Here is a 16923-nt window from a genome sequence, read left to right as displayed (position 1 = left end):
AGAGATTAGACGATGAAGGGGAGATTTCCGGCCCTTCCAAGAACAAACTGGGGGCCCTTCGCTTTAGACCCCGTGGCCATAGTTTCGACATGGCCCGTCTTCAGTGTGGGAGGTGGGTGGGTGCAACGCCAGATAGGCAGGGGGCGTGTTAAGATGAACGGAGAATAGCTGGGAGTGTGGCTCAGTGGGTAGAGCAACTGGCTTCACACACGCACAAATCCCTGGGTTCAGTCCCAAGCATCACACATACTAGGCTTGTAATCCAAGGGTGTGGATGGATGCAGGGAGATTCAGCCGCAAGGGCATCGTTAGCTACACCACCAGTTCAGTCTGAGCTATGTGAGACTCTGCCTTATCAAAAACAAAACAAAACAACCCAAAACGAAACAAAGCAAAACAAAAAAAAAAAAGAAAGAAAAGAAAAGAAAAAGAAAAATGGAGAAAAACCCACAGAAACAGCTGTTTCTGAGAAACTGTTGATTCGTAGAAGGGGCGAATGCTGCTTAGAGGGACCTGCAGACCATTTGTTGGGGGAAACCTGAGGCCCTGTGCACCCTGGGCCTTCGATGGGGGCGGGGGCTTCCCCAGTGATTGGAGTATTTATGAGCTCAGGCACAGCGTGTTTCCTTTTAGCTGTATCTTCCATCTCGAGACAGCTAACTATTGTTTATGCAAAGTTTCCACCAAAGTATAACAAAAATTCATTCTCTCTCTTGATTTAACTCCCGCCCATCTTAGCCACGTGTTTCTCTTTCTGTTTCTTGTCATTTCTCTTCCCCCAATCTTCTGCTCTTCATCTTTAAGCAGCTGTGGGAGTTTGGCCTCCAGAGAATCTTTCACCTTAACGTTCTCATTGCTCTCCGCACATTGCACACTTTTCAAATACGCCCTTGAATTTGATATCCTGATAACTTTTCTCCTATTTCCCTACAATAGTTGCCCCAACTATTTTATGTATATGTATGTGTATGTGTGTGTATCACTAGCTGGTTTTGTAGCTATAACATGGAGATTTTTAGAGATTAACTGAGGAGTCCAACTATAGTAAATTACTCACGGTTACTCTCCAATATTCAGGTTAGCTGAAATTCAATTGCTTTTCTTCATTAAAAAACCACCATCTCTGCTTGGGCTTGGTCTGGCTCTGAAGCTACTGGAAATCTCCAAACACTTCAGTTTACCTGAGCTCTTAGGGTTGGAGTATTTAGAGGGATTACCAGAATGAAGTCATTTTCAGGGGCCCCAGGTTTCGGACACAATAGTTACTGTCTTACTCTGAAGTTGGTTTTCAGGTCAAGGGGCAATGTCCGCCAAGACAAGTTCCCTCGGGGAGACAGGACCTGACTGATGTTGGGAAGCTAGGCATCCACATCCACACCTCACGGAAGTCTCACCGCTGAGGAAACAGCTCTCTTCGCGTTAGCTGTTGGCGTGTTCTAGTTTCCTACCCTAAGCATGTTTATTTTAAAGTCAGAACAATGTGGACAAAGAAAATGGGGAGGAATATGAGATAAGAACAGAAGGAAGCATGGGGAGCAGCTGAATGTGTATTGTTGACACGAGCGAGGCTATGTCAAAGCCCCCCGCAGACACACACACACACACACACACACACACACACACACACACCCATGGGAGTGGCAAGCTTTCCCCAGGCAGGGCTCAAGGAAATGACAAAGCCTTCCCCTGGTCTGTGTCTGGATGTTGACAGTGTGTGTGCAGCAAAACTCAGCGACACCAGCTTTCCCTTCCGGGATGACTGCAAACTGAGGCGGCTCCCCTGCAGAGGCCTCCTCCTGAGACCATCCCCACTTTCTTCCCATGCTGGCTTGTGTAGTAGAGGCCCTCCATCAGAGTGAGTACGGTCCACGGGAGCCCAGCTTTTCTGTACGTGTGTCTGTCAGTTCTTCCTTCCAGCGTCACCCCAGTCAGGTTCCCAGGACCAAGTCATGCAGGCGGCGGTAAGGAAGGCTACAAGTGACTACCCACATGCATTTTATTTGAATGTGTGATCGGATTAAGGGCGTGTGCTACCACTGCCTGACTTTGTGTTTACTTGGGGGACATGAGTGGGAGAGATTTGTCCTGACTGCAGGCCAGGCGGGACACAGGAAATCTTCCAACTACATGAATGTCCTCAAGCTCTATCGCCTTCCACTTGGTAAGTCTCTCCTTCTCCATGGATGTTCTGGATCCTTCACCCCAGTGAAAGCTGAATTGGGTTTTCTTAAATATAAAAAGACATACTGCAGATCTGGTAGCAAAGGCTTGTAATTACAGCTACTTGGGAAGCTGAGGCAGGGGGGTTCCTGAACTTGGGTCTAATCTGTAAGCCCCAGGTCCTAGTGAGAGATCCTGTATCAAAAGAACAGATGGGTTAGCTCCTGAGGTATAACACCTGAGACTGAGCTCTGTCTTCCACATTCTCAACCACACACAGGCACCCCCCTCCACACACAAACATACCCAGTAAAAAGAATGCTGACCTGTAGCTCAGTGACAGAGTGCTTACTGTGGGTCCCATCCCTGGTAGTACTAAAGAAATAAACAACCCTATTATCTTTATCAAGTTGCAAATTGATGAGTCTCCTCTTTAAATGAGCAAAAGTATTCATGTGATTTTAGCAAAACCCACCCATGGATTTCTGAATGAGTTAGAGGCAGAGCAGACAAGATTGAAAAGAAGTATCATTTATTCTTTTAGGATCAGAGGAAAAACTACTACATAAGGGAGAGGAATAATTTCTAGCCAATATAAACGAAACTAGTAGATGTTCTCCTGTTATTTCTTTTTTCTGTTTATTTATTTGATTGTTTATTTGACGGAAGGTCTCTCCATGTTGCCCAAACTGGCTTGGAGCTTTGAGACTCTAGGTTGAAGTGATTCTCATGCCCTAGCCACTTGAGTAGTTGAAACTACAAGTGTGCACTGTGGCATCCAGGTTGTTTTAGTTTTCACTTTAGCAATGAAAACGTTTTCCCCCTAAACGACTTGTCATCACGAAAGTCCACAAGAAAATCCTCAGACACTCTTCACACACTCCTCAGACAACACTCTTCACACACTCCTCAGACACTCTTCACACAATCCTCAGAAGACACTCTTCACACAATCCTCAGAAGACACTCTTCACACAATCCTCAGACACTCTTCACACACTCCTCAGAAGACACTCTTCACACACTCCTCAGACACTCTTCACACAATCCTCAGACACTCTTCACACACTCCTCAGACACTCTTCACACAATCCTCAGACACTCTTCACACACTCCTCAGACACTCTTCACACACTCCTCAGACACTCTTCACACAATCCTCAGACACTCTTCACACAATCCTCAGACGACACTCTTCACACACTCCTCAGACACTCTTCACACACTCCTCAGACACTCTTCACACACTCCTCAGACACTCTTCACACACTCCCCAGACACTCTTCAGACACTCTTCACACACTCCTCAGACACTCTTCACACACTCCTTAGACACTCTTCACACACTCCTCAGACACTCTTCACACACTCCTCAGACACTCTTCACACACTCCTCAGACATTCTTCACACAATCCTCAGACACTCTTCACACAATCCTCAGACACTCTTCATACACTCAGGAATCTAGTGCTTCCCGACCAGTACTGTGCTCAGATAATTCTTATCATAATTTGTAATACATTGAAAACATGCATTTGAAAAAGTGCTTACTAAAGGTAGGCCACCGATGGGGGTTGCCTTTTAAAATGTAGGGCCCTCTTATAAATGTTCAGAATGGTTTTGAAGGTCCTTTTTTGAGTTTTTGAAACACTAGACAAAGGGCGTTTAAATTGGACACATTTAAATTTAGGCAGAGTATCCTTTATCCTGAGATAAAAATGTGAGAATTTTGGGTTTCTAGATTAGGGGTGCTATGGTGATTTGAATGAGAATGGCCCCCTCATAGATTCATACTCTTTAATGCTTGGTCCCCAGTTGGTGGAACTGTTGGCTGTTGGGAAGGATTAGAAGGTGTGGCCTTGTTGGAAGAGGTATGTCACAGTGTGTGTGTGGGGAGGGCAGGGGAGGGATGACACCGGATGAGGGACTTTGCGGTTTCAAAGCCCATGCTCTTCCCAGTGTGCTCTCTGCCTGTGGTTGTCTCTCATGATGTAAGCTCAGCTGTCTCCTCCAGAGCCGTGCCCGCCTGCCTGCTGCCATGACGGTCATGGACCCTAACTCTCTGAAACTGTAACTCCCCAATAAACTCTTTCTTCTGAGTGGCCTGGACTGTGGTGTCTGCACAGCAACAGAAAAGTAACCAAGGCAGAAGTTCCGTTTGTAACGTGTATGCTGCTTTTCTAAACCCAGAATTGAATAATGAGGACCCTAAGTCCATTAAGGATGTGTATACAAGTGTAGCTTCATGTATTGTAATATAATTTGGATATTCAATATTTTTTTGAAGGAGTAGCCCAGGCTGGCCTTAAACTGGAGACACTTCTGCCTCTGCCTTCCAAGGGCTGGGGTTACAGGCGTGCCCCACCATGCCTCCTTTGACTACTGATTTTGATAAAATGACAATTTAAAGTAACAAATGTTCATTGTTTTCCTCATAGGGGAGAGTGATCCTGCAGGTTCTTCAAACACCAAGCAAAAGATTTGGTAATTACTTCCTAAGGGGCTCAGAAGGGAAGGCCAGCCCCGTGAGTGGGAGAGTGGTGATGCAACCATATTCACCATGCCATGGAAAAGTACACCTGCCTGGAACAGATCCCAGTTCGAAGCTTTCCCACTAGCTCCCCAACTGGGACTTGGCAGCCAGCATCATCCCCTGGGCTGCTGAGCCTCAGAGCTATTACTAAATGGCTCTTACCCAATGGCCATGGATCCTGCCTTCTATGCCTCCCAGTGCCTTCTGTGAGGATCACAAGAAATCCTTGAAAAACACATGTGTCAGATAAGGCATGAAACCATATGGTGCTATGTGTGAGTTTGGGGGATTAGCTCTGTTTCAGGGTGGTGAGGGTGTTCTTGTGGATATCCGGGATTCAAACTGGGTGAGATATTGGTGAAGACAGAGGCAGGGCTTCAAAGTTCATGACAGACTTAAAAGGGGGAGCAATCCTGAAGCCAAGATGTCAGGTGCAGACAGGCTCACCCCCCAAAGCTCTGGGCAGCTAGCCCAGCATACGCAGCATCCAACAAACAGAGACCTTGTATTACATCAGGTGGAAGGTGGAGACCATCACCTCAGGTTGTCCTCTGACCTGCACATTTACCCACAGCACATGCATGCCACAGCATACATGCGCTCACACACATAAATACTCACAAACACACACAACCAAGATAACATTTGTAATACAGAGTACATGTAATTATTTTTCCTCCATTTAATGTTCAGGCTGTATGTGTACATGGGTGAAGTAGGGTTACTATAATAAATGCTGTTTGTTTTAACATTTAAAAATATTGTGTGTGTGTGTGTGTGTGTGTGTGTGTGTGTGTGTGTGTGTGTGTGTGTATCTGTATGAATGTATGCACAACATGCTTGTGCAGGTGTTACAAGTCCAGAAGAAGGTGTTGGATTCATTGGGACTAGAATTATAGGTGGTTGTAAGTTGCCATGCTAGGTGTTGGGAACTGATCCTGCATCCTCTGAGAAAGCAATAGGGACTTTAAGTGCTAAGACATTTCTCTAGTCACAATAAGAATTGTTTCTAACAGTGTTCTATAGAACATTTGAAAACTGAGCACTGGAAGACTGTCACCTGTCCGTGCTTCATGCCTTGTCTAGAGTCCCAGTTGCTACCCTAACCCCCACTTCCAAGTGTTTTTCCAACTCTACCTTTCATAGCCCATTTACCTTCAATCGCCTTAATTTCCATGTCCCTTGCTTTTCTTTTTCCTGTAGATCGACTGTATTTGTCTAACTGGATCGTAAAGTCCTTGAGGTTGGGCCCGCTTTCTAATCACATCACTTTACAGACGCAGACAGAGTGGTTGGTTCCAGGTTGACACTGCTCATATGAACTATTCATTTGGGGTTAGGGATGTAGCTCAATGGTAGAGCACTTGCCCAGGACGGATGAGGCCCTGAGTTGGTCCACAGCAGTACAAATAGACAACAAACAAACAAACATCCCTATTCTTTCATCTTAATGTCAACGAGACCACTAACTCTAACAGGCATAGCCCTTTACAGCTCTGTTGGTTGAGTACAGAGCATCATTCACAAAGTAACTGAAGTTGAAGAAAGAAGATGCCAAATGGATTTGTGTGACTCCTGAAATACCTATGACTGTGTGCGAAGGCCCCATACCATTGTCATGGAGGTGAAGATGTCAGGATCTTACCATTATTTATCTATAGCCTGATATGGCTGAAGCAAAATTACACCTGAATCCCCAACCACATCTCTCTGATTTTCCCCCAACTATGTGTACTCTCCTCATCAGGTCCCTTGTATACCCTTGAAATACTGGCAATGCTTGGGAGCCTCTTTCTGTCCTAGTGCTTTCATTTTCAGATAAAATAATTCAGTATCTCAATGTCCAGCATAGATGGCTTCCCTAAGTTTCTGATTGGACATCCTCATTTCTTCAAAACCGTCCCTTCAAGTTAACCTTATTTGTGTCTTAGGGTTTCTATTGTTGTGAAGAGACGCCGTGATCACATGAACTCTTATGAAGGGATAAGATTTAATTGGGGTGGCTTACATTTTCAGAGGTTTAGTCCATTACCATCACGGTGCAACATGGTAGAGAACAGGTAGACATGGTGCTGGAGAAGGAGTTAAGCGTCCTACATCTTGACCCACAGGCAACAGGAAATGCACAGGAGACCTCAAAGCCCAACCCTACAGTGACATACTTCCTCCAACAAGGCCACACCTACTCTCCAACAAAGCCACACCTCCTAATAATACCACTCCCTATGAGCTAATGGGGTCCAATTACATTCAAATAATCACACCTTGTATTTCCCCCATAAACACCAAGTCTTCCTTTCCATGTCCCCAGTGTCACCAAGGAGTCCCTTGACCACCTCAGTGTCAAAGCTATGGGCCTAGGAGTCAACACCTTCTTCTCCCTCCCTACCCCCATAAACTCCATACCAGGTTGTGGTCATTAGCCTCCTAATTCTCTCCTACTCCACCACCACCACCACAGTCATGCCAATTCAGAGCACTGTTAGGTCTCACCTGTATCATTTCAACCATCTCTTCCTGGTTTCCTTGACTCCTGGGTTTTGTTGGTTTGGATTTGGTTTGGTTTTTTGAGACATAGTTTCTCTACACAGCCCTGGCTGTCCTGAAACTCACTTCAGACCAGGCTGGCCTCGAACTCACAGAGATCAGCATGCCTCTGCCTCCCAAGTGCTGGGATTAAAGGTGTGCACTACCATACCTGGCATGACTCCTGTTTTTATCATAGCTGGGGGCTCCTCTCTAAAAGACGAATATATGAGGGCTTATATTTTATGACACTCAAGTGAGGCCCTTTTATCTTCCTCCAAGTACGTAGGAGTCATAGGCTAGTGGATTTATTCACTACATCTGAAACCCAAGTTGCCTCAGTGGTCACAGTGAGGTCAATTAGATTCAATCATTTTCTAAGATTCATAAGCCCCTTTGACCTGTCCTTGCTTTGATTTTCTGCCTGTCTCTCATGCCTGGCTTTCCAGTGGTCCAACCCACCAGAGCCTCTCCTTGGGTTCTTTGCTGCTTTAAGAACATTTAAAAAGACGTAGAAAGAACTGCAAACAGCTTTCTGTTTCCCCATCCCATCATAGTGCCTGGATGCACACTGTTCAGCATTGGGGAGTATTTCTCATCGTTGCCTTTCTTATTCATTCTTCTTCAGGACACAGACTCCAAGTAGACGGGGTATGCAGGAAGGAATGCTCTTGGGATTGTTCCCCAAGGAGAAAGAGAAAGAGAAAGGTTTGGGGTTTGTCTAAAGCAGTGGTTCTCAACCTGTGGGTCTCAACCCCCGGGGTTGAGATCAGAGATCCTGCATACCAGATATTCACATTACAGATTCATAACAATAGAAAAATTACAGTTATGAAATGGCAATGAAATAATTTTATGGCTGGGGGTCACCACAATGGGAGGAACTGTATTAAAGGATGACAGCTTTAGGAAGGTTGAGGACCACCACTCTAAGGGAAGTTGGGTGTATCAGCACTCTTTGCCAAAGGCTGCACGGAGGGAGAACCAATGCTCTGAGCAACTAGGACATTCAATCAGAGTTGGAAACACCTGTTTCAGGAGCTGAGTTCAGCCGGGGGATTTGAGAGACGATCTGAGGGACCTTCAGGAAAGTGTGACTGAGAGAGAGAGAGGAAAGAAGCCATTAAGGAGGGGAGAGAAAAGGGATGTGTCAGTAAGAACAAAATATCAAAATGTAGTGAGATATATATATATATATATGTGTGTGTGTGTGTGTGTGTGTGTGTGATTATATATTTCATGTAACCATATTTCTTTGATCAATTTTACATATTTTAGAGCAAAATTGGAATCATGAAGTCCCAACTCTCCTGAAACCCATCTCATCCCCACACCCATCCCCAACATTTCCTGTGACTGATCGCAAGTGTCCTGCCACACGACTCTCAGTGGCTGCCTAGCTGTGCCCTCTGGGACCAGCCTCCTTCTAGGTCTTATTGCTGAGTATTTCTTCAAGCATGTTCCTGATGTTACATTTTTATGCTTCAGCCAACACTGTGCTGAAGAAATATGAATGTGTTCTAGAACTAGAATTGCTATGTAAAATGTTGTCCACATGCAGAGGACTTTTTAAACATGTGGTCAAAGTACCCAGAATTATTTGTTGTGTTCACCTACATCCTTGCCAACAGTTAACATTACCTAATGGACCATAAGATCACTTTCATGTTAGTATTTTACCAATTGCATCCATTCATTTACCATTGGCATTTGACAGCTGATCTCTCAAGAATTGTGCAAAATTATTTTGGGTGTTGAGTCTTTACCAATGAAGGTATCATATCTTTAAGTTTTAGTAAACTAGGATATTAACAAAATATTTCTTGACTTTTGTACTTCTAAAAGTACCATGAGAAATGGAACCAAGGCTTTCTGGTTATCGATAGTTCGAGACAAATTAATTTTTCCTATATACCTTTTTTTTTCAACCTAAGCAGCCAGAAACAGCGTATTCAAATGCAAAATTGTTTTACATTTTCGTTCTCAAGTGCTTGAACACAATACAAAGCATGCTTTGGTACCCAGTTTTCCGGGGAGACATACACAATACAACCCAGACCCTTTCATCCTCTCTGTATGGCTTGAGTGCAAGGTCTCGCTAATTCCCATGAAGCTGCAACCTCTCATGGAAACTGTTTTTCACTTGAGCCCTGAGTGAAACACACGGAGACTACTTGACAGTGTCCGCCTCTATCAGTAACATTCAATTCCCAGGATGCAACAGGATTTTCAGTTTCTTTTAATTTATCCATAATGAAGAAACTCGAGGGTACTCAAACCAAGGAGAGCTTTTTATTTGACGTTTTCTTTCACAGTAATGATTGGGCTGCAGTGTGTTTAGTACGTGCCAGATTATAAGTGGTACCTCCTTGTGAAAAGGTGGTTGTAAAAAAAAAAAAAAGATGCTCTATCAAAAAAGGCCAGCTGCTCTGGTTCACAGGCTATTCAGAAAGAGCCTATCCCCTGCAGCAAGCTACTCTTTGCTTATTAATGGACAACAGAAAATGTGAAGGACATTAATACACAGTTCTCAGAGTGCTGAGTGCAGTCTTGTAATGGGGTGCACTTTTACTGAACCAGACATTGTTAGTAATAAAAGAATATTGGGGGGGATATGTTTAGATTCCCAAAGAATTCTAGAACTTAGAGGAATAGTCTGGTTTCACTGTTAAAGGTTAATAGCTGAGACTATGCCATAAGCTGCAATAAAATGGAAGTTTTAGTTATCTTGCTCCCAATAAACAGTTACAATTTTGGACACATGAAAGATGGAGACCGTTTTTTTTTTTTTCATAATTTAAAATAACAGTTAGATGAATTTCTTGGCAATAAGCAACTGATGGCATTTTAAATTCTTGTAAATATTTCTTTTTTAAGTCATTGAAAAGAACAGATCACTTATTTCGACTGCCTTTTTGACACAGAACCATCTTTTCTATAGACACAGGGAATAAATATTACCGTTCTTGATAATTACGCTGATGTCATTTCAGGCTGTTCATTGTATGTATGCACATGATATTGGCCATCCCTGAGGGCAAGCTGAACTTGCAGCTCCAGTCTGTACAAAACCACGTCCTGGCATCACAGAAATAATTCCAGACTCTCCCAAGACCTTTTGAGACTGAGGGGAATTAGAGATGATCAAACTTTGGTCCCGGGTTTATTGTCAGTTCTAACCTGTGGCCTTCCGCTTAGCAGCTGGTTTCTGCCAGGCTTTCACTGAATGCCTGTCTTCTCTACAGTGAACTCCTCTTAAGCCAGCAGCAGTCATTGATGTCTAGAGATGAGAACCTCACTTGTTCTTTCTTGAGTCTGGGAAATGTCCTCATTCTGGCTGACTCGAGGCTCCAGGGTCATGAAATGTTGCTTAGTTGATTGTGTTCAGGAAACAACGGGAGTTTGTTTTCTTGCTGCCTGAATGGTCCCTGAAACAGATGGGCTCATGTTTATCTGGAGAGCAACAGTTCCAAGGACTCTTACCTAGGCATGGAAAGGAAAACTCACCCTCCAAACTCTGATTTCTCTTTTTGGATGCAATAAGTTAGGAAAATCTGCTTCCCTTTGGTGGGCATATAGAGTGTCTCCGTGTTTGATTAATACTCAGAAATCACCCCTTCACTGCTCTAGAAGTCATGTGATGGTTTCCATATGTTTCTATGGAGCTGTCAATCCCAGACATAATAGATTACATAAGAGAAAACAAGAAGGAACTGAATATTCTCACCCTTTCCTCTCCTTCCCTTTTTTCCTCCCTTTCTCTCCCATTCCCCCGTTCCATCTTCTCACCGTTATTTCTCCTCTTTCCTAGGTTTATTAAAAGTCATATTTTATGGAATAAGTCACCTCACATTTTAGGAACTACAACTGGCCTTCAAGGCTAAAGGACTGTTACCAGAAGTTTTCTTCGGTCCTGTGGAATCTCTCCCACCCACTTCCCGCAGCAGCTTAGTGTGAAATAGTCAGTAGAGCATGGGACTCTTAATCCCAGGGTCGTGGGTTTGAGCCCCATGTTGGGTGCCAAAGGACTTTAGTTGGGTGCAAATCTTTCGGGTGACACAAACTTGGGTATCACGTGGGAATGAAGAAGGGCTCATGGCATGAGTGTGCTGGTCCTCTCCAACCTAACCTGTGGCAGAGCTTTCTACAGTTCTATTTTGGACATAAGGTTGGTTGCTTCATAGGCTTCTACTTCCTTGTTTTCAAACAATAGAGAAAATTCCAGAGTAAAACTGCTTTAAGGGAAACAGCCTTCCTAATAGTCGACCCTTCCTCATTTTTCAGTCTTGTGCTGGGCAGGTTTTGTTTTGTTTTCTGTTCTTTTTGTGATGAAGGATTTATTTAGAGATGAGAATAAATCAGAGAGGTAGACAGCAGCCACGATAGAAATGGGAAACCCGATCCTGGTAGAGGGAGAATTTTAGGAGCATCCAAATGAGTTTCCCTTGGCTCAGGTTGCTTTCAGTAAATCCACTTGAAATGTCCACATGCCATTTGGTCGGACCCAGTTTTAATGTGTTTGAACAATCTGTTGTGTGGTGGGTCAGCTCCTACCCCAGGGACTCTTGAGGAATGAGGGATAAGAGACTCAGAAATAAAGAGGGGAGAGAAACACAGCATAGACTCAGGTGGGCCTGGATCCTTATCCACCAGCCCAGAACTTTATTCCAAAGATCTATTTATAACAATGGCAAGGAGTGGAGCAAAAGACCTCCACCTTGCTAGTTACAGTCAAGTGTAGACCCTTACAGTCACCTGGTACCCAAGCCCGTGGTCCAATTAACCTCTTATGCAGTCCTCCTAGGTAGAGCCACTAGAAAACCTAGTGGGCTCCAACACTGTCGACAGCATTGTCTTTTGCTCTTCTGGACTTTGAAGTACATTGACCATCACTTCTCGTATATCAGGAGACTTGTGTCTAGCAGACTTGGGAATTCAGGAGGAATCCTTTCCTTCCCTTCCTTTATCTTTTTGTACCATTTCCATTGCATCTGGCCTTCTTTCTTCTGCCTCTTTTTGGGAATACTCACAGAGTTAGTTCTGAGTGATACAGTCCCTCACAATGGGGAAGGTATAGTGGCAGAAACAGGGAGCAGCCTGTCACCCCCAATCCACAGTCAGGAGGAACAGAGGGTTAATTAGCTCTATGTAGATTAGAGATAATGAACTTCAAGAAGAATTCACTGTCGGATTGCAAAGAAGTCCCAAGATTGTGGACAGCATTTGGCTGTCCAGATAGTACAAAGCCAAGAAAAAGGATGCTACCAGGCCATGAATCTCCATCTGTCTTACTCGTGTGTGTGTGTGTGTGTGTGTGTGTGTGTGTGTGTGTGTGTGTGTGTATGTGTGTTGTGGCATGTTGACAGGTATTCCTGTGTGACTGTTTACTGGCTCTCACCATGCCATCACTCAGTCCTGTGGATCTGGGTAGACACCAGCAGAGGAACCGTGGGATGAGTCTGTTTGAAGCCTACACTTGCTGTGGATGATTGTTTGATAAATAAAATACTGATTGGCCAGTAGCCAGGCAGGAAGTATAGGTGGGACTAGCAGAGAGGAAAAAGGAAAGGACAGGAAGGCAGAGAGGAGGAGACATCAGCTGCCGTCCAGGGAGCATCATGTAGAGGCAAAAGGTAAAGCCACGGAACATGTGGCGACATATAGATTAACAGAAATGGGCTGAGTATAAGAGTAAGAACTAGATAATGGTAGGCCTGAGCTAATAGCCGAACAGTTTAAATAAGTGTCTGTATGTTTATTTTATAAGTGGGCTAAGGGACCACCAGGGCTTGTCGGGACCCAGAGAGAAAAACTCTAGCTACATACACTGGTTGGAAGCATCCATGTACCATTGGATTCTGCTGTTATTATGGGAATAACACAGGTGGAGACAGACTAGACTATTGAACTTTCTGTGACCATGGAGCTTAGAAAACCCTTTTCTGATTGTAAAACTTGTCATTGCTGTCAAGCATCTGCCCCCTCCCCCCTCACAGGGGCCTGGGAAATGCTGGAGTTATTAATCATTCCCAATTAAAGCTGAGAGAGACGTGAGTGCTGCTCTAGAATTAAACACCGCTTTTCTGTTCTATGGGTTTTCGCCTAGCTATAGGAATATGAGGAATGACTGGAGATTCATGCATTCCATCCATCTTTGAGTGAGCCCTGTTTGGGAACTGAGAAGGGAGAAGCTCCCTTATACTGTATGTACTCTTTAAGATAGCCATTCTCTGCTTACGATTTCATCCCTCAGGGATCATGGTTGATGGGAACTAGAAAATAAATGGACACTTTGAGCTCCCTTTCTTGAAGAACCTTGCAATATTTGGAAGTAATTGAGTAACTCCCTTGGTCCCCTCCCCTATCCACTCTTCCTTCCAGAGCATGAACTGCATGGGCACCCCCTACCAGGAGCTCGATCTTGGCTATAACTCATCACTTTGGATAACTTTGAGCACACTCTAAAGACAATGTAAAGTAGTCAACATTGACCCTTTTCCAGTAAAGGACATTTGGACTTTGAAGTCAGCTGAGCTGCCCTATACCATTTGGCTGAAAAACAACAGACAGGAATCAAACTCAAGACACCTCACCTCACAGCCTGTGTGACTGTGATAGTACTATGCACTTTAGGCCACAGAAAGCCTCCCATTGCATTCTATTTGTCTTACCAAATTGGTTATAGAGATCACAACACCACCATCTGTGATGTACACCATGCTAAAGTGGGGGGCCTAATGGAACGTGTCCACAGGTTAACTACGATATTGCTGACAGAAAACAGACTCCACAGAGCATGCTGAGCATGCATCTTTGATGCCAAGTCATAAAGAAGATTTTATTTATTTATTATTTATTAATAAGATTTTATTTATTTATTTATTTATTAATAACATTTACCAATTTTTGCCTGGTTATAAAAATAACACTCAATAATAGGAAGAAAAGAACCTTATGTAAATATAAGGAAAAAATGAAATCCACTCGTAAGGCTGACGTTATGTCACAGATACTTTCAATTTTAGTGTGTGTGTGTGTGTGTGTGTGTGTGTGTTTACGCATGCGTGTCTGTGTGTGTACTTTTAAATAAAATCAAGCTAAGATGTATATATTATATATATGATAGATATACTTAAACACTATCTCGATCATATGGCCAAGTGTGAATTACTTCAGGATCCCAGACCATCTCCTCTTACATCACCATATCCCCACAGGAAGGATTTCTTTCCCCCAGTGTTCAGGGCTCCCCTTAAGTGGAGCTGTCATGCTGTTCATTTAGGGATAGTCCTGGCATATGGCACAGAGCCATCTGTAGATCTGGCCTCAGAGACTTGTCTTCTTTATCATGTAGTCACCAGGAGTTTGCCATGAGGCCATCAGGGCCGGCTTTCTGGGCTTCTGAGCCTTTTACACACATGCTTCTTGGTGTCTGAAAGGGCTGTTAGACACTGATCTGTATGCATCATCTTTCTGTAATGGTTGAGCTGCTCTTGGAATTTCTACCTTTATGGTCAAATAGGTTGGATAACACCCTATTCCTGACCAGTAAGTATTGGGTGTCTGCTCACCAGCTTTTTCATGGATAATGGTGTCTACCAGCAGCTGATGGCAAGCCAGGATTACATTATTCTCAAATGAAAGAGGAGGCACTGGTAAAGGCATGATTTATCTCATAAATCTGATAAGTATTTAGCTGTCTTATCACATTTTATTGTGGTATAATATACATGTATACACACACATATATAATAAGGTTTCCAATCTTGACCACCCGAGTATGTACAGTAACACACTCATCTATAGACATCTATCGTCTCAGATAACCATCTGCAACGCTCATTTTCAGAATGCTTCGTCTCTGAAAACTGAAAAGCTACACATTAAACAACAATTTCCCACTCTCAGACCACAGGACATGCCATTCTGCTCTATGTCTCTCAATTTAAATATGGGAGTGGAGTCATAAGGCATCATTTTGTGACCTGCCAATTTCACATTACACAATGTCCCCAAGGTTTCTCCATGTTGCAGCCTGTGTCAGGACATCTTTCTTTTTGAAGGATGAGTCATAGTCTGCTGCATATGTATACTTCACTTTGCTGTCTTTTTCATCTGTCAGGGGATACTTGGGTTACTTCCACAGTCTGAATATCTTGAGTGAAGATGTTGTGAGCAAGGTTATACAATGTCTCTTTGGGACTCTGCTGTCAATTCTTGGAATTTTATAAAAGAAGTGAGTTTATTAGATCACATGCTACTCCTGATTTGACTTATTTGAAGAGCAGCCATACTGGTTTCTGCAGTGACTGGACCGTTATACATTCTCACCAAGACCACACAAGGATTCTGAGTCTTCCATAGCCTTGCCAAACCTTATTTTCTGTTTTAATGAGAATAACCATTCAGATGGGGGTGTTATTTCTAATGTCCTTTAATAATGCTGGAGATAAAAACCAGGGCCTTGTATATGATAGGCACGCACACTTTTACTGAACTACATCCTCAATTCTTGTTACAGTTTTGGCTTGTATTTCTTAATGACTAACAACATTGAACATCTTTTCATGTGCTTTGTGGCCACCTGTTTATCTTTTTGTAAAAAAATGGGATCTCATGTGTCCCAGACTGGTCTCAAACTCCCTGTATAGATAAGGATGACCTGTTAGACCGCCCGGTCCCACAGAATGCTGTGATTATAGGTGGGGAGCACCCCACTTGGTTTAAGCAGTGCTGGGGACGGGACTCAGGGCTCTGTGTATGCTAGGCAAGCATTCACTCCACCAACTGAACTGCGTACTCAGTACCTCATTTGTACATTTTCTTTGGGGAAAATGATCTACCCAAGTCTTTTACTCACTTATACTCAGGTTGCTTTTGGTTGCTGAAGATCTTCAACAACATCTGTTCGTTCCTCTGCCACCATAGGCCATCCCAAGAGCTATTTGGGTTCTGAGTCTCACCTAAGGCCAGCAGTGAACCATAGCACCAGGAAAGCATAAACTTGCATTTAGGCCGTTTTGTGTTTTTCTAACTAGCTTTCATAAATTGTCAAACTCAAGAGGATGCATCATTTTCTGACTTCCCCAGCACCAAATGAGGAATTCAGCTCACTTACATTTCCCGTCTACCATTATCCAATTTAGCAACTGTCTTTGTCCCCGACATCCCAGTTTGTAGCTTCCTAAGTTATATCACATTGTGATCTTCTCCACATGTTGAAACATAAATGTCTTCTGCATTGACTTACTTACCATGTTTTGTGATTCTATATTTGATTAACTAGCTTTAATGAAAATAGATAATGCTGCTTTTTGTTTTTTTAGCCACTCATTCATAGAAGATGTGGCAGTAGCATTTTCTTGGTAATCTACTGAGAACAGCATTAGATAAACTTGTAAGGATATAAAGAGAAATGATTTCCTGGGAAAGACAGTTTTCTGATGTCTTCAAAAATATAAACAATTTGACTAAAGATAAAATTTATTTTGACACAAGTAAACTACCCCAAACGTCCATGTTTATTACTTTTCATCCATCATGGAACAGAGTATGGCAGGAAAAATAATCCCACTTCAGGTGGCTGGTCCAGCCCGACTGTTGTTTATGCAGAAACATCTCTTTCACAACCAGAGAAGCTAAGAATTGTTCTCTTTCTTAGATGAATTTTACAATTTTTAACAATTTTTTAAAAAATGTTATT

This window comes from Peromyscus californicus, unplaced genomic scaffold (genome assembly GCF_007827085.1).
Source record: "Peromyscus californicus insignis strain IS unplaced genomic scaffold, ASM782708v3 Scaffold_23__1_contigs__length_62951481, whole genome shotgun sequence".
NCBI lineage: Eukaryota > Metazoa > Chordata > Mammalia > Rodentia > Cricetidae > Peromyscus > Peromyscus californicus.
This window is presented reverse-complemented; position numbering follows the sequence as displayed.